Source organism: Temnothorax longispinosus, chromosome 4 (assembly GCF_030848805.1).
Source record: "Temnothorax longispinosus isolate EJ_2023e chromosome 4, Tlon_JGU_v1, whole genome shotgun sequence".
In the NCBI taxonomy this organism is placed as follows: Eukaryota; Metazoa; Arthropoda; class Insecta; order Hymenoptera; family Formicidae; genus Temnothorax; species Temnothorax longispinosus.
Window position 1 is genome coordinate 15188124 of NC_092361.1, and position 24058 is coordinate 15212181.

A 24058-nucleotide genomic window follows, 5' to 3' on the forward strand; every position below is an offset into this window, starting at 1 on the left:
AGAGAACATAGCGTATCCTGAACATCCGAGCAATTGACGATGAACTCGAAAAGGGGGTCATCCTGTCGTTTTTCATGGGCAGATGTGTGCGCCTCTTCTTCTATCTCCTTCTTTTTCTTCTACCGCTCTTCCTACTTTTTCTCTTCCTCTCAAGTCCACTGACCGAGACTCGCCTATGCCGCTGCCGCTGTAAAGTCGTAGAAAAAGTCTTGATCGTAAAACCTGCCTCGCTTCCGCACTTCTCGCGATAGCTTCGCCGCTCGCGGTTAGACTCACGGCCGCGGTGCTCTTCGCGGAAATTCGCGACTGGACAATGGAAATTTCAGGAAATTCTTAATCCGATTGATAGGCGGCACGAGGAAGATTTCATCGAAGCTAATCGCGTTGCTGTGCGGTGAAGTAATGCAGGATGAAAAAAATATTTATACATAGATTGAGATTTCTTTGCCACGTACATTTCTTCTCATTATTCTTTTAACAATAATTAACAAGTATGTGGACTTGCAAGTATTGGAGTCAGTTAATTATATAAAATAATTTAGGACTCTCGATAATAATCAATATCGTGATTTGGTCTTGACGTTTCGGAACGTTCTTGTAATTCAAAATTTAAAAATAAATTAGGTTTTCTGATATATTACGCATTGATAACCGCGTTGTTACTCTCAAGGCCAATTTACGATATCAGTTAATTATATTTGATGAATATTTGTATCTCCGCGTTTTTATATCATATTATCTAAAATATATCTAAAATAACATTGTATGATTTGCGGATATAAATTTGTTCAAATGTCTTCGAACAAACAGATATGGATAAAGGAAATACATGCTCTCTCTCCCATCACATTCTTTACGTTACGTGTACAAAATGGAAATAGCAGATATACATATATATATACATATACCTACGTATATATATACACACTAGATGGCGTCAGACATAAATAATTTCTCGTATTTAAAAATATACAATTACTTATATAATTGACGGAAACATAAACATACTCTAAATTTTTGGAAACAGGAACTTTGTAACAAAGTACTAACCACCAAAAATTTCAATAAATTAAATTAAACATAAACTGCAAGTGCCAGACTAGAGTCAAGCTCAACAGGGTCTTCTTTCCCCCGCTAATTTTTCCAAGCCCGTTCCCTTGGCAGTGGTTTTGCTAGATAGTAGATAGGTGGTTTGGTTTTGGAAGGTGAGGCTTTGTATGTGAACCGCCTCACCAATAAATTGAAACAAAACATCAATAAATTGTTATCGGACGGAAATAACTATAATAAGTTCATGAATTCGAATTTTTCATTTTTCGAGTTTCTTTTTTGATCATGTAACTTCGTAGTGCACTTTAACGGTTTTCTAAGAGGAGCCGACTTATGTTAGCTTTTTCACATGATGATCTTAAATATAGAGAAAATCGCAGGATTCAAACGATTCTCAATTTCGTATTTAACTTGCGTTATTATTACAATCGTTTCGGCAGGATGATATAATCCCAGAATCCCTCTCATAATTCGCGACAGTACGTTAACGAAGCTCGAGCACATGTCGCGCGCGAACGTTGTCGTAATAAAGGATAATCAAGGTGTATAGGAATGCCGAGGCATCTGTGCGCGGTGATTATAATCCGGTGGGAGGGAAAGGGAAAGAGGGATGGCGAGAAGCAACGAAGGGCCGCGCGTTTATCTCGCATCGCGACGAGGGGGAAAACGAATAAGTAAGGAGGCGAGAACGCGTAATGACGCGCGAGCGGGCAGGAGGAACTGTGTCCGTTGCCGTGCACGAGCGAATGGGACGAGCGGATAGAAAATATGGCCATGATATTTACTAACTCGGCCTCCGCGTGAAAGTGTTCGCTCTTCGCTTTATGCCCCCCTCGTCGAGAGAACGCGCGCGAACGATCCTATGTAACGGGTGTCGCCCGATCAATCGATCGAGACGAGGACCGCGTGTAATTCTACGGAAGAATTCGGAACGTACCTATTTTATGTCTACTGATAAGTGCTGAGATCATTGACTGTAAGTGTCTGAAAAGACGCTTGCTTAAATGTTAACAAATCTTCCGATCTTGACGGCGGATTTCCGTTGTATCGTGTCGTCTCGCGAAATTTTTAGCTTTATTTTATATCTTTTAAATATTTTATACATTATGTTTATGCTGTATTTTTATGTTTAGCGTTTGTAACTCGTTTTGAAAGCACTTTTAATTTTAAAGTGCACTGTAAAGTTACATGATTAAAAAAGAAACTCGAAAAGTGGAAAATTCGAGTTTATGGGCTTAGTTTGTTACTTTTGTCTGATAACAATTTTTTTCAATTTATTGGTAAAACTTATGTGGGATTTCATGAGATGGGATCTCACCTTCCAAAAAATTTGCAGAAATTTTGACACATGATGGATATGTTTTCGTTAATTGTACAAGTAATTATATATTTTTGAGAGAAATTATAGTAATTGTATATTTTGCGAGAAATAAAATTATATCTGACTTCACCTAGAGTATAAATAATATATATACATGTATAGCGTACAGTAAATGTGTATGTAAGTACACGCATATATAATATAGTGTATGTATGTATGTTATATAACTATTGTATTATATGGAGGTATGTACATATTAGTTTTATACTCTAGATGGCGTTAGACTTAAATAATTTCTCGCATTAAAAAATATACCGTTACTTGTATATATAGGGTAAACTCGGGTAAGATGGCCATACAGGAAAGATCGCCTCTATGTTCTTTCAATCTATAGTTCGCCATGAAACATCAAATGAACGTGGGTTGGCCATCTTACCCGAGTTTTCTCTAACACTAACTCAAAAATTGACGAAAACACTTCTTTTCTTCGCTAAATTTTTGAAAGGTGAGGTCATCAATAAATTGAAATAAGTTGTTGTACAGATGAAAGTAATCTGAGCTCACATGAACTAGAATTTTTTATTTTTCAAGCTTCTTTTTTTATCATGTAACTGCATAGCGCACTTTTACATTAAAAGGTCTAAAAGAACTAAAGAGTTACGAATGTATATATAAAAATATAGCATAAAAATTATATATAAAATGTTTGAAAAATACAGCTAATATAAAATAAAGCTAAAAATTTCACGAGACAACACAATATATAACGACCCACGCACACACAAAGATTTATTAATAACATATGACACATGACCTACTCTTCCAGGACAACAAATTTCAATTTCACGTCAGAAGATTAAAATCTTAAGTCAGGTATACAGATCACAATGAACACCTTTGTCTAGTCATACGATAAACATCAAAGTATGTCACCGCTCTGTTATATCTACGCGCAAGGCTGCGAATAAAACGTTAATAATCAGATTCTTTTTTTCGGTGCGGATCGAGAATTTGAAATCGGATGAGCTGTTCCGAATCGGAGCATCCGTCGTTAAGCCCGGCGGAAACGGTCACCGGGTTTATCGGGGGACCGTGCGACCGCGCGCGAATGCGAAGAATTTGGCCGGCGGAAACGTTGAGGCCGATAAGCGTGGGCTATCATCGAGGAGTACGTTCCCCCGTGGCACGGTAGTGGCACCTCGCTAAGAAGAAGGGCATCGCGAACGGTGGAGAAGGGGGCACTCCGCGAGGTGGTACGGGCACCTTTCTCGCGCGCGGCCGCGGCGGCGCTCGCCGTGGAATGGCAAAAAAGAGAGGAGACCCTGTGACGTCACACGACTCGCGCGGCGGTGCCGCTAGCCTCTCACTTGGTCGCCGGCGTTCGGCCCGCTCGGTTCATCGCGCGCTCGTCGGCTCCGTTCGTCTCCTCTCTTCTCGATTCAACCCGCCGCGACCCACGTTACTCTCGACCTTTCCTATTCGATCATACGTTTTCGCTGAGAAAGCGAAACAAAAAGGGAAAAACGAAAGCACAAACTTGTATTTGGCGTCGCGTCTCGGCGGGTCATATACGTGCTCCGAACGCGAACGGGAGTGACATCAACGGCGGTTGTGCGATTACGCGGTGACACGGATCGCGAGCGCGGTCCCGGATAGCCCGCGAGTTCCGCTCCGCATCGCGCTTGGTGGTGAAGAGTTTTGTATATTTTTTTTTTATTTCTTGATTGTGGCACACGACACTCTGGATATGATACCGGATGGATTAAGCCGCCGTTGGGGGTAAGTGCCCTTTAAATCTTCCCTCCCGCGTGATTTTAAATTAGAGTAGATTGTTGCTTTTTGCAATTGTAGAATCGGAACTTTGCCGGAGGTTCGTTGTCCCCGAAGGTTTTCTCTTTCGGGGCGCTAATAAATCGACGCGCATGAAAGATTTCGCGAAGCTAATACTTTGAATAATTTTTGTTACGTTTTTTAAAGATATAATTTATTTCATGAAACCAAAGTCTGCGAATTAAAATGATCTGTTAATTGAAATATCTACAACATGTAGAAGAATATACTTTCATCGTTAGTTTTTAATACATTTTAATTTTCGATAAGTTTATTAACGTGCTCTAGATTCAGTAGATAAAGTTACTTTTTTCGTGCTGCCATTATATACGTGTATATTTAAGACTCAAATTTTTTTATGAAATTGAATAACGTATAAAAATTTTATTTACATTTTATTTGATTATTAGAATCTTAATATAAATGTAAATTCACAATAATTGACAATTTTATTTATGAATTTATTTATATGGATTTATTATGATAATTGAAATATTATAGAAGTAAAAATTGTATACAAACTAGAGAATTGCTTTAAGACTTTTAAGTGAATAAAGTTCACGAATAAAATTTACCGTTATTGATTTTATAAAGTGTCACGAGGGGCTATTATAAAAGAAACTTATAGAATTTTTGCACTAGTTTTTACAACCGTTGACTGTCTTATTGTCATTGCAAATGTTCCACTATAATGGCAGTGTCAGACCGAAATTGCTACTTGTCGCAGTTGCAATTTATTTCAGTCGACAGTAACAACATTTTATGCAGCTGTTCTATTGTGAAATCTTAGAGATCGAAATTCAAAGCACGAGAGATGAATTGCGAAATGATGAAGGTACACGTTATACCGCACTTGACTTACAATTAGTCTTGAAATGATTTTCGAAACTCCGACGAACTTCCTTGTCAAAAGTGTATCAATAGAGTTATTACCTGCAAATAATGGAACATAAGGTGTAAGAGCTGTTATTTCCAATTACCTTGATTATGAGAACGTTCATTATTGAAGTGTTTAATCATCCAAATTACTTACATTTATTTCGAAATCTTTATAAAATAACACTGTACTGTTTTATATCGCTTATAATGTATTAATAATTTATTATATATTATATAATTATACTTCTGTGATATAATAAAATTTCTTTTGCAAATACAAAGTTAGCAGGATAGTTGAAGTTAGAAAGGATTTTATGGCGTAAGGGCTACATGTTAGTTTCGTTGATTTAGATTATTTTATGAGTTTCTTTATGCTTATTCCAATATTATTCGTGTGCACAAGCCAATCATTAAATAGTGCCAATTATTTTGCAAAATATTCCTTGCACTAGAGAAATGCGGCTGTTGTAAACACCCTGTCCCTCTCACTAAAAAATATATACATATATTAATAGCAAGCTTTTATCCCTTACACATAATTTAAAATTCAAATCGTACATAATTTATAATAGTTGAATTTTCTGCAAAAAATGATATTAAATATGTTATTTAGCTTTATTGCATTGTAAAACATTAACATTTTTATGATAGATTATTAATAAATTAATTAATACTTATATAATAATTAATATCCGATAAATTTATAAGATATGTAACGCTAAGGTTAATATTTAAATATTAATTTTTAATTATTTAGTATGTGCATACAGCAATTTGATAAATGAAAAGCCGCATATTATATTAGTAATTTATTAATTAAAATAATTTGAGATTAAATATTCGCGTGAAGTAGTAAACACGTCTGAAAAACTGCTAATGGATTTGAAGATTACTTTGAGTCTGTATACTCCGGTGTATTATCTTTGCAATTACTCCAGATACTTAACGATCTATGACAAAATTCTATTTCTACGGATCAGGACTAATTGTAAGTAGAGTACAACAATAATTGTCTCTTCATAAAGAAACGAGGGATGAGACATCGTGATTTTTCTCGAAATGAACATTGTTGTGTCCCGCGTGCGCGAAAAAGCAACGAAACTTCTTGATTGGACTTGGTAAATGGACTCGTAAATAAACTTTCAGTACAGTCGTTAAATTTGTAGGTCATTATTTTTCTTCGAGGAATATCGTCGGTTCATCCGGCTTCCGCCTGTCCCTGTTACAGTTCATAGCGCATATCAGGACTTTGTCGTAGGTACTCCTTCTCTAGTATGAGTTCGATTCGAGGGAGCAATAAGTAGAAGAAATTCTTGTGTTTATTTATCTATAGATTTTTTTTTTCATTAATAATACAATATGCATAATTTGGTTTAACTTTTCTGAAAGGAGCACGTTGATCTCTAAAAATTGATTACGAACCGAAGGTTAATTTCAATTTTACGAATTTGAAACAATTGGTGGATTTTCATTTAGCAGAAAGAAAATTTGAATAATAGTTCGCTCAAATATCTTTTTTTTGTACTTAATTGTCGTAAAAAAAAACGGCTGCGGAGAAGATTGACTTAGTAGATTTCAATATTTTATTCAGGACTTTCGTTATTTCGATAATAATTCTATAAGTTATAATTCTTTCTCAATCTTTAACTTAATTGATGAATTAAATGCGACTGTAAGGGTTAAATACATACCGTTGATATAATATATTCTATTCTGTTATGCACGAAGGAGTCGACTTTCTGAAAAATCACGCGATCTAAGGGGATTGGCCTTTTCAAGGTGGCCGCGTGAGACGAATACGCGTAGGCCTGAAATAAATCGCCGATGCCCGCTTCGAAATATATCAAACACGGGCGTGTACCGGCGTCTATCATCACGGAATCGGGATTATGGAATCACGAATGGCTACGTAGAGAAACGTAATTGAAAACGCTCACCTTTTTATCGCCGCGAACGTAGATAATCGTCGATCCCGCGCCCCAGTCCCGCGGTGGCATCGCGAGAACATTTATATGTTAAGTCTCGCGCTCTCAAAGATCGCGAGTGCCCGCGGGATACGCCCGCGAATATCTCGCAATCGCCTTTTCACGGCGAATATAGCTGGCAGACCGGCACTCTGGAGTAATATGCGGTATATGTCCCGTTCCAGTAAACACCCCGACTTTTCTGCCGCCGTCAAACGGACCAACCTCCGCGCTCGAGGTGATACGAATAAATTTCTCGCGGAATATAGAGCCCAGATTCTAAGTCTTATTTCCAGGAAACGTGACCGTGCGTGGTACATAGATATGGCGTATAGACTCAGTAATGTTCAGAAACACGATGCCTCGCGTCGTGGATATATACGCGTTGCTCGATCGTGCACCTCTTTTTTTTGTAACGTGATGTATATAATTATCGCAGATAGACTAGACGAGATAAACATCGGCGAGGATAAAGTTCTTCTTCTTCCTGCATGTGCATGTGCATTTTTTTTTGCTTAGATAGTATGATACATCGTTATAAAAGCGCGATTTTTGTTGGGTATTTCTATTAAATTTATCTTGCGCTAAATAGACATTTAACCTTTTAGCGGTGACATGCAAAGTTTTTTTTTTAAATTATTGCCATGGCAAATAATAAATGCATTGTATTTGTGATATACCATCTTGATTTAGCATTTTTACATTAATTAGCATGAAATAGCAATAATATGTAATAAATTGACAAAAAAAGTTGATTATTTATTTAGAATGAACATATATATAATTTGTGCTCAATGAGTTACGGATATGCAGTTCTCAAGATTTGAATTTTAATTTTTCTTAATACTTATATAAGAAATATTCATCGTGAAGAAAAATAAGCAGTTTTTTTGCGAAGATTAGCATTCAAAAAGATGATATGACACAACATACATGTACATATTTACATTGATTGTTACATAAGTCTTAACATTTCGATTTTCGCGAGCTCTACTTGCGTTTTGAAGCCAGTTATGTTTTCCATCGAGTTACGGTCGATTATTATATTACAGTTACGGGTCAGTAGGGTCGTACTAACAGCAGGCATATAATTTAGAATGTTTCGTAAAGAATAAGGAATAAGGGGGTCATTCTTAGCTGATTGCCGAGTGAAATGACCGGTCAGAACGGATTGTCGCCGATCGCGCCGGCAAAACCGATTCGCATGAACGACAAAGATTATACAGACCGCGGCGTGCTGTTCCGTTCTTATTTATTGGATCGGAACGCTTTGTGGCGGAATCCGATCGATCAGACGCGCGGGAACAGGAACAAAAAGGAGTGTCGATCGATTTGCATCGAGACTTCTTTTCTCGCGGTGCGCCCGCGCGCCCGCGCCCGCGCCGCGGCGAGCGATTTATTATCGCGCGACGGACGTTCATTAGACGCTCGTTTCTCCTTGTCTTCGGGCGAAGCTCATTAGTCCGCGAATGCGAGTACTCTGTCCTCTCGCGACGGCGCCGATAGCGATTAGTAAACGATGCTGGATTACGCAGCAGATCGTTGGATCAATAAGCGTCCGTTGACCGGACGCAGGCACTGCAGGCAGCATGGCTTCTCGCAAACCGCTTGATTTCTCCGCGAAGGTGTCAGAATGACCAGCAACTTGGCGATCACAAAACCTTGCGCTTTATGGCTATTAACGTGTGCATATGCTGTTCTATAGCTTTACCTTTTTCTCTCTCGGAAAGTAGCGTATATGTAATTAAGCATTAGAAAAAAGTATAGACTAGATTAGGAATTTTTATATAATTGAATATAAAATATAATTAAATACACAGTATACAAAGAGGCAGAAAAGGTAACTCGTTTTTACATATTTTCTTCAATGAATCGTTTGATCAGTTTGAAGTTGATTTATATCCTTGATGGAAATGTCGAAGCATTTATTTATCGCTTGATTTTAGCGTAATTCAGGAAAATAAGGGAAGTTTTCTTTTTGATAAATTAAAAGAGAGCAAATAAATGACAATATCATATACTTCACTTAATTGTACCTTTCTTTACCAGAACTTTACTTGATTGTATAGATATACAATGTTGAGAGTTAGAAAGTTGCATTGAATGCTAATCTCTTGCGACGTTTTCATCATAGAAAAATCAACTTCAAGTTGGCTAAGATACGTTGTACAAGAATTTTGCAACTTCGTTACATTTTACATGTCGAATATATAACTGAACTTCAACTTAACATTTTTGTCCACGTCTCACGGTGAAGTAATTCCGACTACGGGCACGCTTGCGAATGTTTTAGCAGAGGAATATAACAGTAGGCGAGGGCCTCGCGTCTTTGTGAAAGCGAACCGGATCTCGTTAGTAATTCGCGTTTACGCCCGCGACGTGATGTATCGTTCTGGATTATCACTGACTGCCGGCGAATGTATAATACCGGTACAGTACCGTCCGTGGAGCCCTTCGTTCTGTATGTTAATGCGTACATGAATAAACCAAGGAAAGCCGATACTCTGTTTGAACATCAAGGCTTGTCCTAAGTTCACTTCGCTTGGACGTTTCGTGTGGCGCGCGTATGCAGACAGTCGTCGTATATTTATAGCTGTCATCCAATGGTAATCAACGGAAATAATCTCGTAGGTCGGCTATATAGTGATGTCAACGGATCGTCAGACTTGTGACGCAATTGCATTTTATACTCGTTAATTGTGCATATCAATAAGTGAAAAAGATGCGGCCGCCGTCGAGACGTCGTAAATGTAAATTCCAGTTTTTATTTCCATTGCGGAAAAACCGCATTTTAATATCACTGCCTCTTTGAATATCACTGATGGAATAAAACTGACGCGCATAGAGATTAATCTATCAATCACTTGGAGCATAATTGCTTTATTAGAGTCAAATCAGTACTAACAAATGAGTACTTAAATACGTTAATAACATGCGTAATTCTTTGCGCATAGATTAATGATTTGCTTCTAACAATGTAATTTAATTGCGAGATATATATATATAAATCGTTCATTTATTAAAATTTAATATAAGCGACTAATCTAAGTTGTAATATCCAATATGTATATCCTCGTATAAATGCGTAACGGAAATATAACGGAATATGATCGAGTGTAAATTAAATCGAATCTATTGATATCGATGCTATCGGTGCATGTGCCGTTACAATGTAGACAAAATCGTATCATTTATGCAGATAAATTGAAGCCGATCCCTCTTCCGTCATACAATCCATGCGACTAGACGAGCAACCGCGAATTATATCTCGCCGTTCTTTCTCGGTTCTCTCAGTCCTGACCACAACCAAGAGGGAAAAAAAATATAGCGTCGACAAAAATTGTCGTGGAGAGGATCTTGCGAAATGAAAGACATTGCGGCGAACAGATAAAAAAGGATTTCTAGTTGATCTTACCACCGCTGATCATTTCATTCGCTCATATCGTATTACTATCGCATGCTTTCGTAACCGAGCATATAATAGTATCTTCTTGATCAGCCAACGGAAATTCTACTTTTTTTTCATCAAAATAATACATTTAAGTAATAATTTCTTAAGCATCTTTTTCTCGTTTCGTTTGAAACGATATAGATTATATTTTTTGTGTCAATTTAATAATTATACGTAGTTATATAGAATGGAATGATATTAGAGTTGTAAGTTTCACGTAAAGCGCATAGGACTAACAAGAATTATTTTTAATCGGCAGCGGCGCAAGCTATATAATAAATGCGTATATATGGGTGAACTTTCGTAACGAGATGGCGGTGTAGCGAAAACGAAAGCCTCTCCACGGTGACCTGTTGGCGAAAATTGCGATTTCTGGCAGTGACTGACGCGGTTACTTCTCCGGGAGCGTAATATGTAATTATTACGACGTTTCACTCGCATTTCGCCGCCGTATCCGCACTCATATCGGTGAAAACACCGTGGTCGGCGACTCGTCCTGGATCCGTGTTTTTTTTAAGCGCGGCCAACTTTCGTGTATATGAATTTCAGTTATTTGGTTTGATCGTGAAATGGAACGGTCGACCGTGACGGCGCGAGAGGCGCCATTCAGTTCCCCTCATAATTCCTCCGACCGATTCTGCCCCCAAATTATGCCCGCTAGTCCTGGAAATTGATACGTCTCCCAATCTCTGGGAGAACCGCTTCTGCTTGATTATTTTAGTTGTATTAAATCCGTTTAATATATATTCACGATAAGGTGATTTGCAGGAGGGAAATTTAAACGCACAAGAATAGATTTTATCTCCGTGCTTACTTTCTGTTACTACTCCCGTAATATCTTTATTCTTGCACATTCTGCAGGGACGATTTTAGGATGCCATCTAAAACGTAGGTGACAGGCGGTTGTCGAGGGCCGCGCGGGCTATCCGGTCTCAGGCTTAACGATACAGTCGGGGTTGACCACTATACGGAGCGGATGCGCGTAAATGTCTACCGCGGGTGAAACGAGCCTTCGTGCGGATCGCGCGTCTCGGGCTATAAAAAATTCGAAAGGGGCCATCTCACCATCTCGCCATCTCGCCATCTCTCCTCTCGGTGGTGGGTATGGTGCGTGTGCATCTCGATGCACTTTCGATCGAGGTTAAAACACTTTCGCCACGGTCGAAATTAAGGAGCACGCGCGTGTAAACTGCGCGTGCTGTGTTGGCGTTAACTCGATTGGCTCGCCGAACACTGGTAGCATGAGAACGGCGGCGAAAGACAATCGTGAAAGCATCCCGGGAAGAGACCTCCCTTTGATTGTCTCCCGTAGAAAGTAAACACGAGCGAAGTAAGAGCGCGCCTCTTCTCGAATTCACCGGCCCTCTTTACCTCCCTGTCTCTCGCGCGAGCGCGACCGGGGCACACGGTTCGCACCGGAATTCGCGAATTAAGTTTTGTTTTTTCACGCTCGGGCTGCCCCGACAATGATGGACAAGACTTTTGTGGCGGATTCAGGCGAATTTAATTCGTGGCCGGAAACAAGAGCGACATCAGCCACCACCGAAAATTGTACTGTTTCCGGATCCGACTTTCTCCGACATGTATTTGCTCAAACGGTAGATGTCTAACAGCTTTCGAATCGATGAATATATTTTATCTGATTTCCATCTTTTCTATTACATTTGATTACAATTATTCAGGTATTATCGAAGGTATTTTGTTCTAATTAATCACATGATTAGAACAAAATCATATGGATTAATTAATCACATGAGATAAAAATCCCTCCTTAAAAATATCGAGCGAATACTTCAACGGTTAAAATTTAGTATTTGTTAAACGTCAAATAAAAATATCATCTATTATTTTCATGTCTTTACTCTTAATCATGTAGATTTTCACGTGACATGATTTTTTGCGATTCCCCTTATTTTCTATGAGATCTAGGGTTTGATCATATATCTTGAAAAGAAAATACATGATCGACCTTAAGCTATACATTTTCTAACTATTACCAAAGTATTGTTTCGATTTGGATGCATGACAACTAAAAATATATAAATGTCACTTTTTGCTTGTGTTGGACAAGTCTCCAAGCGATTCTTATTATTTTTCGTCATCTTCAATATAAACGTACCTATAATATATGTTGGTCGCTTCGAGTATCAGGCTCGTGTGGCCGTCGTTTTCAAAGTCTTGTCACAAGCCTTTTTTTCTCCTTCTCTTTCCATGCCTCTCCGCATTTAAATTTCCCTTTCGTCTTCTCTTTTCTCTTTTTTTCACGGCCATTCCGGCCGTACCATAAAAATGAAAATTTTCGGTCCGCGTCACGAATGAGCAGCGAATGGCGATCGGTGCTTCAAAGCGCCGACGGAACAGGTTTCCAAAGACGCGAGGACGCATGATGCATCCGACGTACATACATGTCGCTATAACGCGACCATCAGTCACGAGGGGGGAAAAAAGGCAGATGATGCAAAAATCGGAGTTACTTCTGTGGCCGACCCTGTGTCCGATCACGCGCGACCGTGCTTTATCCCGTGCATTGTCCTGTCTTATCTCATACGTCGAGAGCACTTGCCGACATTTGATGTTCAGTGAACATAACATGAACATTAAGCTACATTTTTCGTCGTGCGTGGTGACTGAAATCCGATCCCGAATTTTTGTTTAATTCAAAATCGCGATAACAACATTAATAATTTATATTAATCACAATATGCATGATTACATATTGAGTATTATTTTATTCGCAAGAGCACGGCTTTTACTATGAATTTTACAAAACAAAAGTTAATATAAGGACTATAAATGTTTTATTTATATGCTCAAAATTATAAGTCACAATGGGAGTATTATTAATATGTACTAATATTTTCGATATAGCAATTTGGTTAAACACAATTATTATTAGTTTAATTTATTATATATGATGTCTAAGACAAATAGTAATTTAATATAAATAATGCGAAAAGAAGATTACAATTTACGGATTAATTTGGTCTAGACTTGGTCTAAGATTGAGGTAAAAAAAATTATGTGATATATAACGCTCATACAATATTAATAGTTCATGCGGTACTCGTTTCGTTGACATTATAAGAGTTTCAGATTTCTTGATAATTATCAATTTACCCGGGCGTATCAAGTATCCGGAATAAAACCGGATTGGAGTAGGACCGAAACATGATTATTTGCTTTTTACTTTGGACGTGCACCGTTGCTATGCGGAATGGATTTTCAAAAAGGAGAGATATCAAACTTTCTGTCATAAGGGTGTTCTAATAGCGGGAATAGCTATTCTTGCAAAACGAAAGAGAAACGGGAATTACTACATTCACTACCTGCTTTTCGATTTATTAGCTTCATGTTCCATCTAAAGTAAGAAACTACCTGATTTGTTTATCATTCTATCTCCGCGACGAAGGCTAAAAATAGCAAATACATTGTAAGGAGAAATACGTGGAAAAATAGAGAAAAAACAGAGAATAGGAGAGAGAGAGCAATGAAAGAGAATAAGGAAAAAAGACAGAATAAAAGTTGTTTTATATAACAAAATATAATATGCAATTTTATTTTTATATTTATACTTACATATAATTACAAATTAATTTTTATACAAAAATATGATTTTACATCAAAAAGAAATTTATGTATTATGTTATGTATTTGCAGAATGTAATGCAAATCTATTCCGGCTTTTTTCATTTATTATTTAACGTTTTTTTTTGCTTAAATGTAATGAACGCAGTAGACATAGGATTAATATATTATCTTTGCGGTTGAGTTTGCGTCGATTATCGCCTCGTTAACGGAGATCTTGGCGTTCATCTTCGCCCAAGGACGAGAATTTTCCATACGTCTACTATGCGTGGTAGGAAATAGAGGAATGATTTCGCGGAATGTGCAAAACAATGATATAGAAGCCTAGGTAGAAGCGCAAGTAGCAATGGTAAAATAGCGAAAAAGTGAGGTGAATGAGGTTTGAGAACTTCGCTCTCTGAGCTGGCTGGTTGTTCGTCCAGCTACGAGTTACGTTCTAAAAACTTGTCGGTCCGAGGTTATTAACTTGTGCGAACAAAAACGACGGGAGGAACTGGGGAGGGGGGGGAACTTCTGAATTAATTTGGTTCCGTCGCGGCCATGGATTTGCGGTTTGTTTATAATACATCGTCTCTTGCGTAACCAGAATTTAAAGTCTCAATAGATCATCTCGCTGGAATACACTGCAGAAGATGTAGAACAGTAATAAATTCAAAAATTTCGCATTTATTACTATTCCTGAAATTAATTCTGGATAGCGTCAATTTTAAATACATTTTTTAAATTATACGAAATTGGCAATTTGCAGATATACATGTATGACATTACATGATATTTATAACTGATTGATTCGATGTTCGATATGTTATTTCGACATACATGCATATATTATCATATTTTAACTTGCTACAAAGTTGATAATCTGCGAATATAAAAAAAATTCTCTTGTATTGCTATACATTCATTAAATAAAAATATTCACGAATCGATTTTTACAGAGTATATTGGTTATTAAAATCGTGGAAATTTTTATAAATCATAATGTTGAACTTGAATTAACATCACAATTAAATATCTAGCGTTCTTGGGGCATTCTTGCACGTTAGAATCGATTTTGAAAAATATCACGCCCCGGGATAAAGGAGTGACGACGTGATTGCATAATACGAAACCTAGTAACCTTTTGTGTTTCGATGTAGCGACGGTACTGTGAATATATACAGCTTCGCCGCGTAATAATGGGCGCGCGCGTTATCCTGTTAAGGTCACTTGTTCGATAGCGCTCGAACAAGTCACGATGAGCATGCCTCGACTGACATGACAGATTCTTCCTATCGCTTCTCACGTGGCTACTCATCTTTGAATATTTTTAAAAAATAATTTTGGTATATTTAAATATGTACACATATTGTCATTTAAATATGTACATACATATTTAAATAATGTGTGTCTTATATATACATTAACGTGCCTTTTCTTTAGATAGGATATATTACGAAGGAGAGAATAATGATTTATTTCGTTGTTTTCTATTAGAAAACCAATGTAGAAATGAGAACATTTTTGTGTAATTAAAAGTAGGACTGATAAAAAATTATGAAAATTATGAGAAACAGATTTTGGATAACGCTTAATGCAAATATTTCTTTCTCCGACGCTTATTCTAAATATTCACACACAAGTTACATTATTTCTATTATTCTTAGAATAACGCGAGAACGTGTTTGATATTATCGTGAATAATCGTGGGATATAAATATTTTATATAGAAATGAGACAGTGTGTGTGTCTCTCAATAACGATATAAATAACCCGCATCCGTTTGACCTGAAAGCGAAACTTTTCTATTGCACGTAGTCGAGTGATAAACATGAAAAATTCGTGGCTTGCAAATGCGATGTACGGCCTTGATGCAATGAAAATGCGATAACGTTTCAGGCACGATTATGCCCGAAAGAAACGATTACGCCACTTTCGTAGAAATCCACGCGATGAGGCTCCACCTCTTCTCTAGAGAGTTAAATCGTTATTCACGACGACCAGCCGTGCCGTTAGTATGCTGCGGGAAAATGGAAACAGGTTACGAATATATCATCCGTTAATTCACTCCTGCCGATGCCGCGCCGAATATCGCGCATCGGCGTGCAAATCCTACAAGAGTGCCGCACGCCGCACGGTGTAGTGAGCCAGATTGTTGATCCGAATGTACAAAAGTCGAATTCACGCTTTAGAGTTTTGTTACGAGATCCTTCTCTATACTTTCGTAACGCCGAACTTTTTTGCGTTTTGCGATTCCTTATATACGCGACATTTAACGCAAAGTGAAATCGCGCAAGAAGATTGTTATTTTTAGAAATGTCGTAATCTATTTTTTAAATCTATTTTAATATTATAGTTTTTTAAATTATTTATTTATTATATTGTTCAAAAATTTAAAATAAACTCTTGAATTATCGACATAAAGAAATGTAAGGTTTCCAGGAATAATGATTTTTTGTATATATTTCATTAATTTTATTTTCTAAATATCCATTTTAAACACACATGTAAGTTTCTGTTTTATGTTTTTGCAATTCTCTATTTTGTCTGTACGCGTTGCTCGGATCCCACGACGATCTCGATACGCTTGAAGCACCTTTCCATCATTCCACCCAATCTAAGAGGCTTGTGGATAATTGCGCGCCTAACACGATCGTGTAAGCGAGTATGCAAATCTTCGGGAGGAAATCCTGATCCTTTCACCGCGTTTTACTGTAGCCTGGTATCTTGGCTTATCCTGATCCACATGCAGGCGCTTAATTATAATTACGTACTTTCAAATTTAGCACTTGGTGCGTTAAGTGACACGGGTTTGCAGAAGCAAGTGCAATTCCGTGTTATTACGTATTCGGAGTCCCATTTTTATTTAAAGCAGACAAGTGACTGAAGAAAGTATGTCACGCTTGTGATATTCAAAAGTCAACGATTTTAAAATTGAATTAGCTAAAGTAAAATAATTGAATCATAAGCTGTTTTCATAAGAACGTCTTCTCGAGAGCGACGCTTGTCTTTTTTAATTAAAACAATTAAGTATCGCGTAATCTTACAAATTCGTAATGCGAAAGTTCATGAAAGACGCCAGCGCGACAACGTGTTACGCAACTCTGAAAGAGTATCAATTACAGTAGAACATCGACAATGTGGTTAACAATGAGTGGTCACACGTCCGCCGTTTCTTCGGTTTTCTTTCCACGAGCATGTGAGAATGCTTTTTCATCATCTCGCGAACACAATAGGGCTAATACGCGCCGACGAGGGCGTCCTTGTTGTTCTCCACCTTGGCTGAGTTCCGTTTGCGGGATGACGACCACGACACGACGATGACGATTTCGAGTTGAACAAACCGTGTTGCGATTCAGTGCAGGCTATGAACGCCGGTGACCGTTACCCGACCAGAGAGGCTCAACCGACGGCTGGCTCCGCTGCGTGTCCCATTCGCTGGATATTACAGCAGCCGATCGAAAAGTAACGCGCGATCGGGTTGAGCGTCCCTGGACGCGCCATGTTGCGCCATGCCTGTAAAGTGTGTCAATAGGAGAACAAACAGACAAATGTGCTCCTCGTGACTAACCCACTCACCAAAAGTCGCTTATAAGGTGCCGGCCAACCTGTGGAGACTTCGATGCCCGCTCGGTTATATGTATTTGCGCTGACGGCGAACCTTTTGTCTGGCGAAGGGTTTGCCTTAGATTAGAAGCAAACATAAATGAAGTCATTGGGAAGTACTGCAACTTTAATCGAAGTTAAAGTAATATTGAAAGTATAACGGGCATTGAATAAAAAAATTCCTGCTTTAAACTTTATTAGAAGTTTTATCTAGTTAATTATTTTTCTTTATTATTAATTTGTTATTCAATTAATTTGTCATATCTGCAAAAAGCAAATGATTGTTTATGTACCAATACTTAAATATCCCCATTTTTTAATATTCTTATTTGAAGCGTGTTTGATAATTTTTTGAACGATAACTTTGAATCCATGTTATGGAATCAGGTTGCGATTAAAATTGTTTTTACGGAAAAGATAATGCTCGGCTTATCGTGAGTAATTGTGTCACACGCTATGAAAAACCTACATTCAAAGTATTGATTCAAAGCCGCGGGGCATACGGTTTGTATGATGCGGTAAGAGGCATGATCGTGGCTAACGATACACGCTAAAGAAAACCGTAAAGGTTTAAAGCGCACGAGGAATACGCTGCGCATGAAAAATTCGCCGCGTTGAGGATCATCGGTCGAGGCAGTTCGTTTCTTCCTTTGCAATTTCTCGGTTTGCCTCGCAGCTGGTGCGTGCTACTCGGCGCGGCGAACGGAGGTTAATCCGAACGTCCACGTAATCGCCAGATACCACCTTTTATGCCGACGCAATCACGCGACAGTTCCTTTCTATTGCGCGACGGCGACGGCAGAAAAGTCCCGTAATGCGACGTTCGTCGCCGTGCCGTGCCGGTGGCCCGCAGCTTGTCGCCTCGACAACAAGCTTATCGACTTAGGTAATTAATACCGGCTGGGTGGTGCAGATCGGAATGCGGCACACAAACTTCTTGGGTCTATGCTCGACACCGGAACGCCGGTTCTCGGAAATACTCGTCTAAGGAACAACGAGCGTTGTAGTATTTGCGCGGACGATGAGCGAGACACGTTTACTCTGTGGCAATAGTACTCCGCGAGGAAGATGAAGTGGTGCAGACGTGCGGAAGATTAAGTGGATCGTTGACATTATTACCTCTTTATTTAAAAGTAGATTAAATTAAAGACAGTTAACTGTGGGGGGGGGGGAAGGGTATAGATGTATTATTTTCAGATAAGCATTTTTATTTTATTTTGCTGTCACATTTTACACAAGATATTATTTGATAATTAGCACAAAAACAGATGATAATCGTCGGTTCTGTGCATTTCATTGTCTTCTCCTCGAGTTAAAAATAAATTTTCCGTTAATCGAGTGGCTCGGTCACCTCGTTTGATTAACGAATTCCTATCGCTGTGAAATACTCGGGTAAATTCCCGCCGCGGCATCAAAGTCCCGCATACCGAGACGTGTCGTGCCGTTGGAACCTGCATTGTTGCATTTCTTCCCGACGACATCGCATCGTCGCGACGTCATCGGTAGGGTTTACGACAAAACTTGAGAAGAATAAGGAGTGACCTGGTTGGCCCGAGTTTGCGCCGAGCGAACCGTTGACCGCGCCGGCAAAAACTTGGGGAAAATGGCGGTGCGACCGGTTCGAATCGACTCGCTATCGAGTGGAGGAAGTGCTCCGTCTCGCTTCCACCGCTTTTCCAAGTCGGCTAACTCGTTCTTCTTCCTTCGCGTCGTCGTTATTTATTGTTGTCGTACATCAGCCACCGTTACTGGTCGCGCGCCGCGTAGTCGCGAGAAAAGAGGAGACTTCAATGCCTGATCGGCAATGTCGCGCCAGGTTGAATGCACTAGATGACTAGATCGACTATTCTATCTATTCCATTGACCCATCCTGGATTAAACTGTGAATTTGAATGATTTATTATTAATTGATAAGAATTCTACGTCAAGTTCTATTAGGTGTAACATATCTTATCTAATCTGTGCGTTTAGAATGACATATGTGAATGATAATCTGTTGAAAATAGAATAATACGAATCAGTAGCGTGGCAAAGTGGCAATAGAATCTAGTTCGAAATAAATAAATCTAATTAAGTACACATACCTATATAGCGTAATCCACCTGATCTTATTATCTGAAATATTTCTTTTACGCAACTGTAGAGGAGAAAGAGAGATTTATGGAAAAGATGATATAATATATGATTTTTCTCTTACATTGTTGATAAATTATTTGACTTTTAATAAAATTATGCTAAAAAATTTTTTTATGATAGCATGAACAATAAAATAAATGTTTATTTATTTTTCTAAACAGAAAAAAATGTAGGAAGACTATACGGTCTTTCTCGTTACTGTCGCAGACGTTATCTAGCATCGAGCCGGACGTGTTCTTTCCACGCGTGCATCAGTCATACGTTGCATGGTCGCTGTATGCCGTGTAGGAGACATTTGTGCAGCGTTGCGGTGGAGGCTGTTAACCTTATCCGCGGCGCGGCGTAGCGGCCATTGTCTTCGTTTTCGTGATTACTAGGCAGCGTTACGTACGATACGGCTAGGCTACCCATTTAATAATTGACTGACAGCAAAAGTCAGTCTTCGTACTCGCGCAATACTTGCGTCCTCGTGCGCGCAAGGCGTGTAACTTAAGCCTAAAAAGATTCTTTTTCAGTAAAGAAGGCAGTATTTGAGATATAAAAAAATGTTCAGGAAAGAATTTGATTTGCAATCTAACATTTTAAAGTGTGTCTTGAAACTATTGAAATATTGCTGATCGTAATCTTTATTTCTTAATCTTTGTCTCTATCTTTTTCCTTTTTTTTTCTTCCTCTTTTAATTCTTCTTCTCTTCTTTATATAGGAAAAAATATAAAGTTGCAAGGAGGGATGAATTTCTTATATAATCTAATATTTTAATAAATTAAAATAAATAGATAATTGAGGACTGTTGACAATTTGTCTCATGTTTTCTGGACTTTTGACTATGATCATTAGGCAAAATTTCACTCGGATTTTCTCGTATAAAACACTGGTTTTAGATCATCCAATCCGGAAATACTCATCTGTAGCTCATCAGAGAACGACAGATTATTTTATTTTACTTGTTACCGGATTGTTGAAGTTAGCTCAAACGGGAATGTTTGATAGTATAATTATGTACTTCATTAATAACTAAAGATTATTTACAGATAACTTACGCACACACTAATAATCGCGTTGCATTCTCAATGCTTCCTTTGTCGTTTGTTACTTGTTTATTTTTAATTACTTTATCTATACGGAATTATTAATTTTCATATGAATAAATATGCAAAAACTTCCATGGTGCGTCTCTGGTCTAGATTTATCATTTTCTGTTTTGCTTCTGCGCTGTTTTATGTCATTGTTACCGCTGCGGCGCGGCGCCAGACCTTGTCTGCATCGTAATAGAGCTGCCTTTTACGGCAAGCTCAATTATCTCTAGTTAGACATTGCCCAATTTCGCGTAATATCTTTCAAAATGGCGATCTGTCTCGCCGCGATTTCTAATGCAACGGGAAACCAGGCGTCTGCTGAGATATCGCTGAGGGTTAAACGAGAAATCTTATCGCGCGATATATTCTAATTACGACCTCTTACGACGATTAAATGTCTATTATTACGCGACGCGGAGGAACGCGGCGCGCTTATTTACGATCCATGTTCGCGGATGGGGCGTGTTGGGCTCTCAGCGTATATTGGGATTTCAGGAAACGCGCGATCGCCGATAACTTTTTATATATCTCATCGTTCGTTTTAATTATTAGAAAATTGTGTGCGTATCAATTAACGGTAATTACGGCTGAGAATATTCCGCGCTATGATATCGTTTCGACCGCCGTATCCTGGCGCGTATAGAATTTATCGGGCTCCTCGTTAATACACGGTATACGTCAGTGGAGATCTCTCGGGATGACGTAGTGTATATTAAGCGCGAGATTGCAAGCTAGTGCATACCGGTGGCGGATTAAATTGAACGTCTGATCCTTACCTCGAACGAGATCGAAGTTCTTTATGACGACGCGTAAAAGTTCAGTAAAAGCAGAAGATGGAATTTTATTTGGTTGGTTATTTCTAAAGATGTAATTTCAAAGTAAGCTTAAAGGCGAGCGATACACCCACTTTTAATAGATCAATATCACATAAATATTGCTTGTATAATTTACAGTTTGAAAACTGAGCAGATTATTGCGATATCGTTGCATTGATGTTAAAAATGCGCAGCAGATTTACTCTTAAAATTGACATAAAAGATTTAAAAGGGACGATCTCTTGACAAAATTATATTATTGTGACATTTGTCCAAAGTTCTTTATCTCAAAGCAAGGATCAGATATTCAACTCAATTTGCCAATGTGCGCTCGTTTGTAATCTAAAAATTTAAACCTAGAAATATTATGAAGAGGACGGATCAAACATTGTTTAGACGTTGATGTTTCAAACACACATGATGAACGTAATTGCCAGTGTAACATCTAATAGGATTAATTAATATTTGAACGATATTACCTAAGCCTTTTTCTCACGTTAATTTTTCATTAAATACTTCGGGGAATTATAATTTCCCATTACATTATATCATTTTTCCTTGTAAGGAATAAAGAAGTGAATTGAACGTTTAATGAAAACGGAAGCTGGATTGCACGTATCATGATTATGACCCATGAGAAACTGATACTATGATCCTATCCTCGGTGACCTACGCTAAACGGAGCGTGAACGTCAGCCTGATCGACGACGGTAAAACCATTACCGAGGGCGGCACCAATTTGTTATAAGAGCAAACCGACACGCACATTCGCGCGTACGCGTGTATACGTGAGAGGAAAGGCACTTTAACGGAGAGGACAGCGACTTCCCTATACCCAAGACAGCACATTACGAGCTCACTTGCGCGTTCCCGATCATGATTATTTATTTGGTAGATCTCTTATCTTGGCGCGCGAGCAAATTGCCTGCTTTCTTTGGATCTGGCAAGTGCGTATAAACGTGCTGGATACAAGTGCGTGTCAATAAAATACGTAAAAGAGTGATGTACGTGCGATAAGAGGACACGGTTAACAAATATCCCCAACGGTTATTGATACTTTTCATATCTACATTCTGGTCAATATATACATACATAATGTGGCTCGATATTTTTAAATCTAGATAAATAGTATTTTAGCTTCTTCTTCAGGCTACATATATCTTGTATATTGAATTATCTCATAAATAATGCAGGTTTTTAGAGATATTTTTGCAATAAAACAAAAAATTTGACATTTTAATTTTAATCAAAAATATATTTTTTATTGCTTACAACTTCTTCCCATCTTAATCTTAAAATTTTAATTCTTTAGCGATAAAAATCTTTCAATTTTGAGCTAAAGAATAAATCAAGCTGTCTTTTATACTACATTATTTATGGGATGACACAATATACATTCATTTCTTTTTAATTAAATCATTTCTGTGTTATATCATAATAAATATTATTGTTTGTTATATAATATTTTTCATAAATTATGTGCAATTTTAATTGAAATGGAGGCATAGCACATATATGTGTCAGATAACTATAATTAATAATAATTTTTTTTTAATTTGTCAACATAGAGTGAAGAGATAGCTCTGTATATATTTTGCGAGCTTTCTCTTCGTCGCATTATAATACATATTATAATTATCTTGTAATTATTTTAATATTATTTGCATGCATGTACGGTTTTTTTTTTTTTAATGAAAAGCTAGATAGACGTAGGGATTGCTATTTTGGGTAACAGATAATGAAGGATTGAAGAATTTACTTGTGTCACACTATCTGTTAAAGTTATTTAGTAATAATACATCTGCGCGTGGGTGACTCTCTCGCATCAAGGCCATTTTCGCAACGTCGTCGGATTTCGAAGGCTGGTTTACATGCTTCAGACTTTCATCGCGTTTCTCGTCGCCAGATTGGACCGTGCAGTTGAAAGATATTGCAATAATTAAATTTTCATGGAATATAGTGCAGGATTTAGTGCAGCAATATTAATAGTATTACAAAATTTTTATATAATGTATGCTGTTTTATATGTACAGTATTTTTTAATTATTCGTATTTTTGATAAACAAGCAATGAAAGAAGTTTTTTTTTGACATTATCGTATTACTTGTATCAATATTAAACAATTAATTTCCAAAACAACATTTATTTTACAACGAAATCTCTGCTTTGCGAGATATAACAATATAATTTATAATTGTCGTTTTAATGGTAGGATAGATATAGCTCGATTTTACTCGTATCTCTCTATAAGTAAAAATGTATATTGTCACGCGGTGGTATATTAAATATTCAAGTGCCTACGGTGTCGGTACACCGTATTTATAAATATCCGATACGGTATACTGAACGTTTACGAATAGTACGAA

General features: G+C 37.8%; 1 protein-coding gene across 3 annotated transcripts in view; it reads left to right on the forward strand.

Annotated features, from left to right (window-relative positions):
- Rhogef64c (Rho guanine nucleotide exchange factor at 64C) overlaps nucleotides 1–24058 on the forward strand; it is a 115844-nt gene that overhangs the window by 40407 nt on the left and 51379 nt on the right. Inside the window, exon 1 of one of the 3 annotated variants that reach the window (XM_071774970.1) lies at nucleotides 3753–4150. The exons of the other annotated variants lie outside the window; for them this stretch is intronic. The gene's annotated coding sequence lies outside the window, so the exon portion shown is untranslated. Of the gene's footprint in view, nucleotides 1–3752; nucleotides 4151–24058 lie in introns of those variants that run through there. 3 annotated transcript variants of the gene reach the window in all.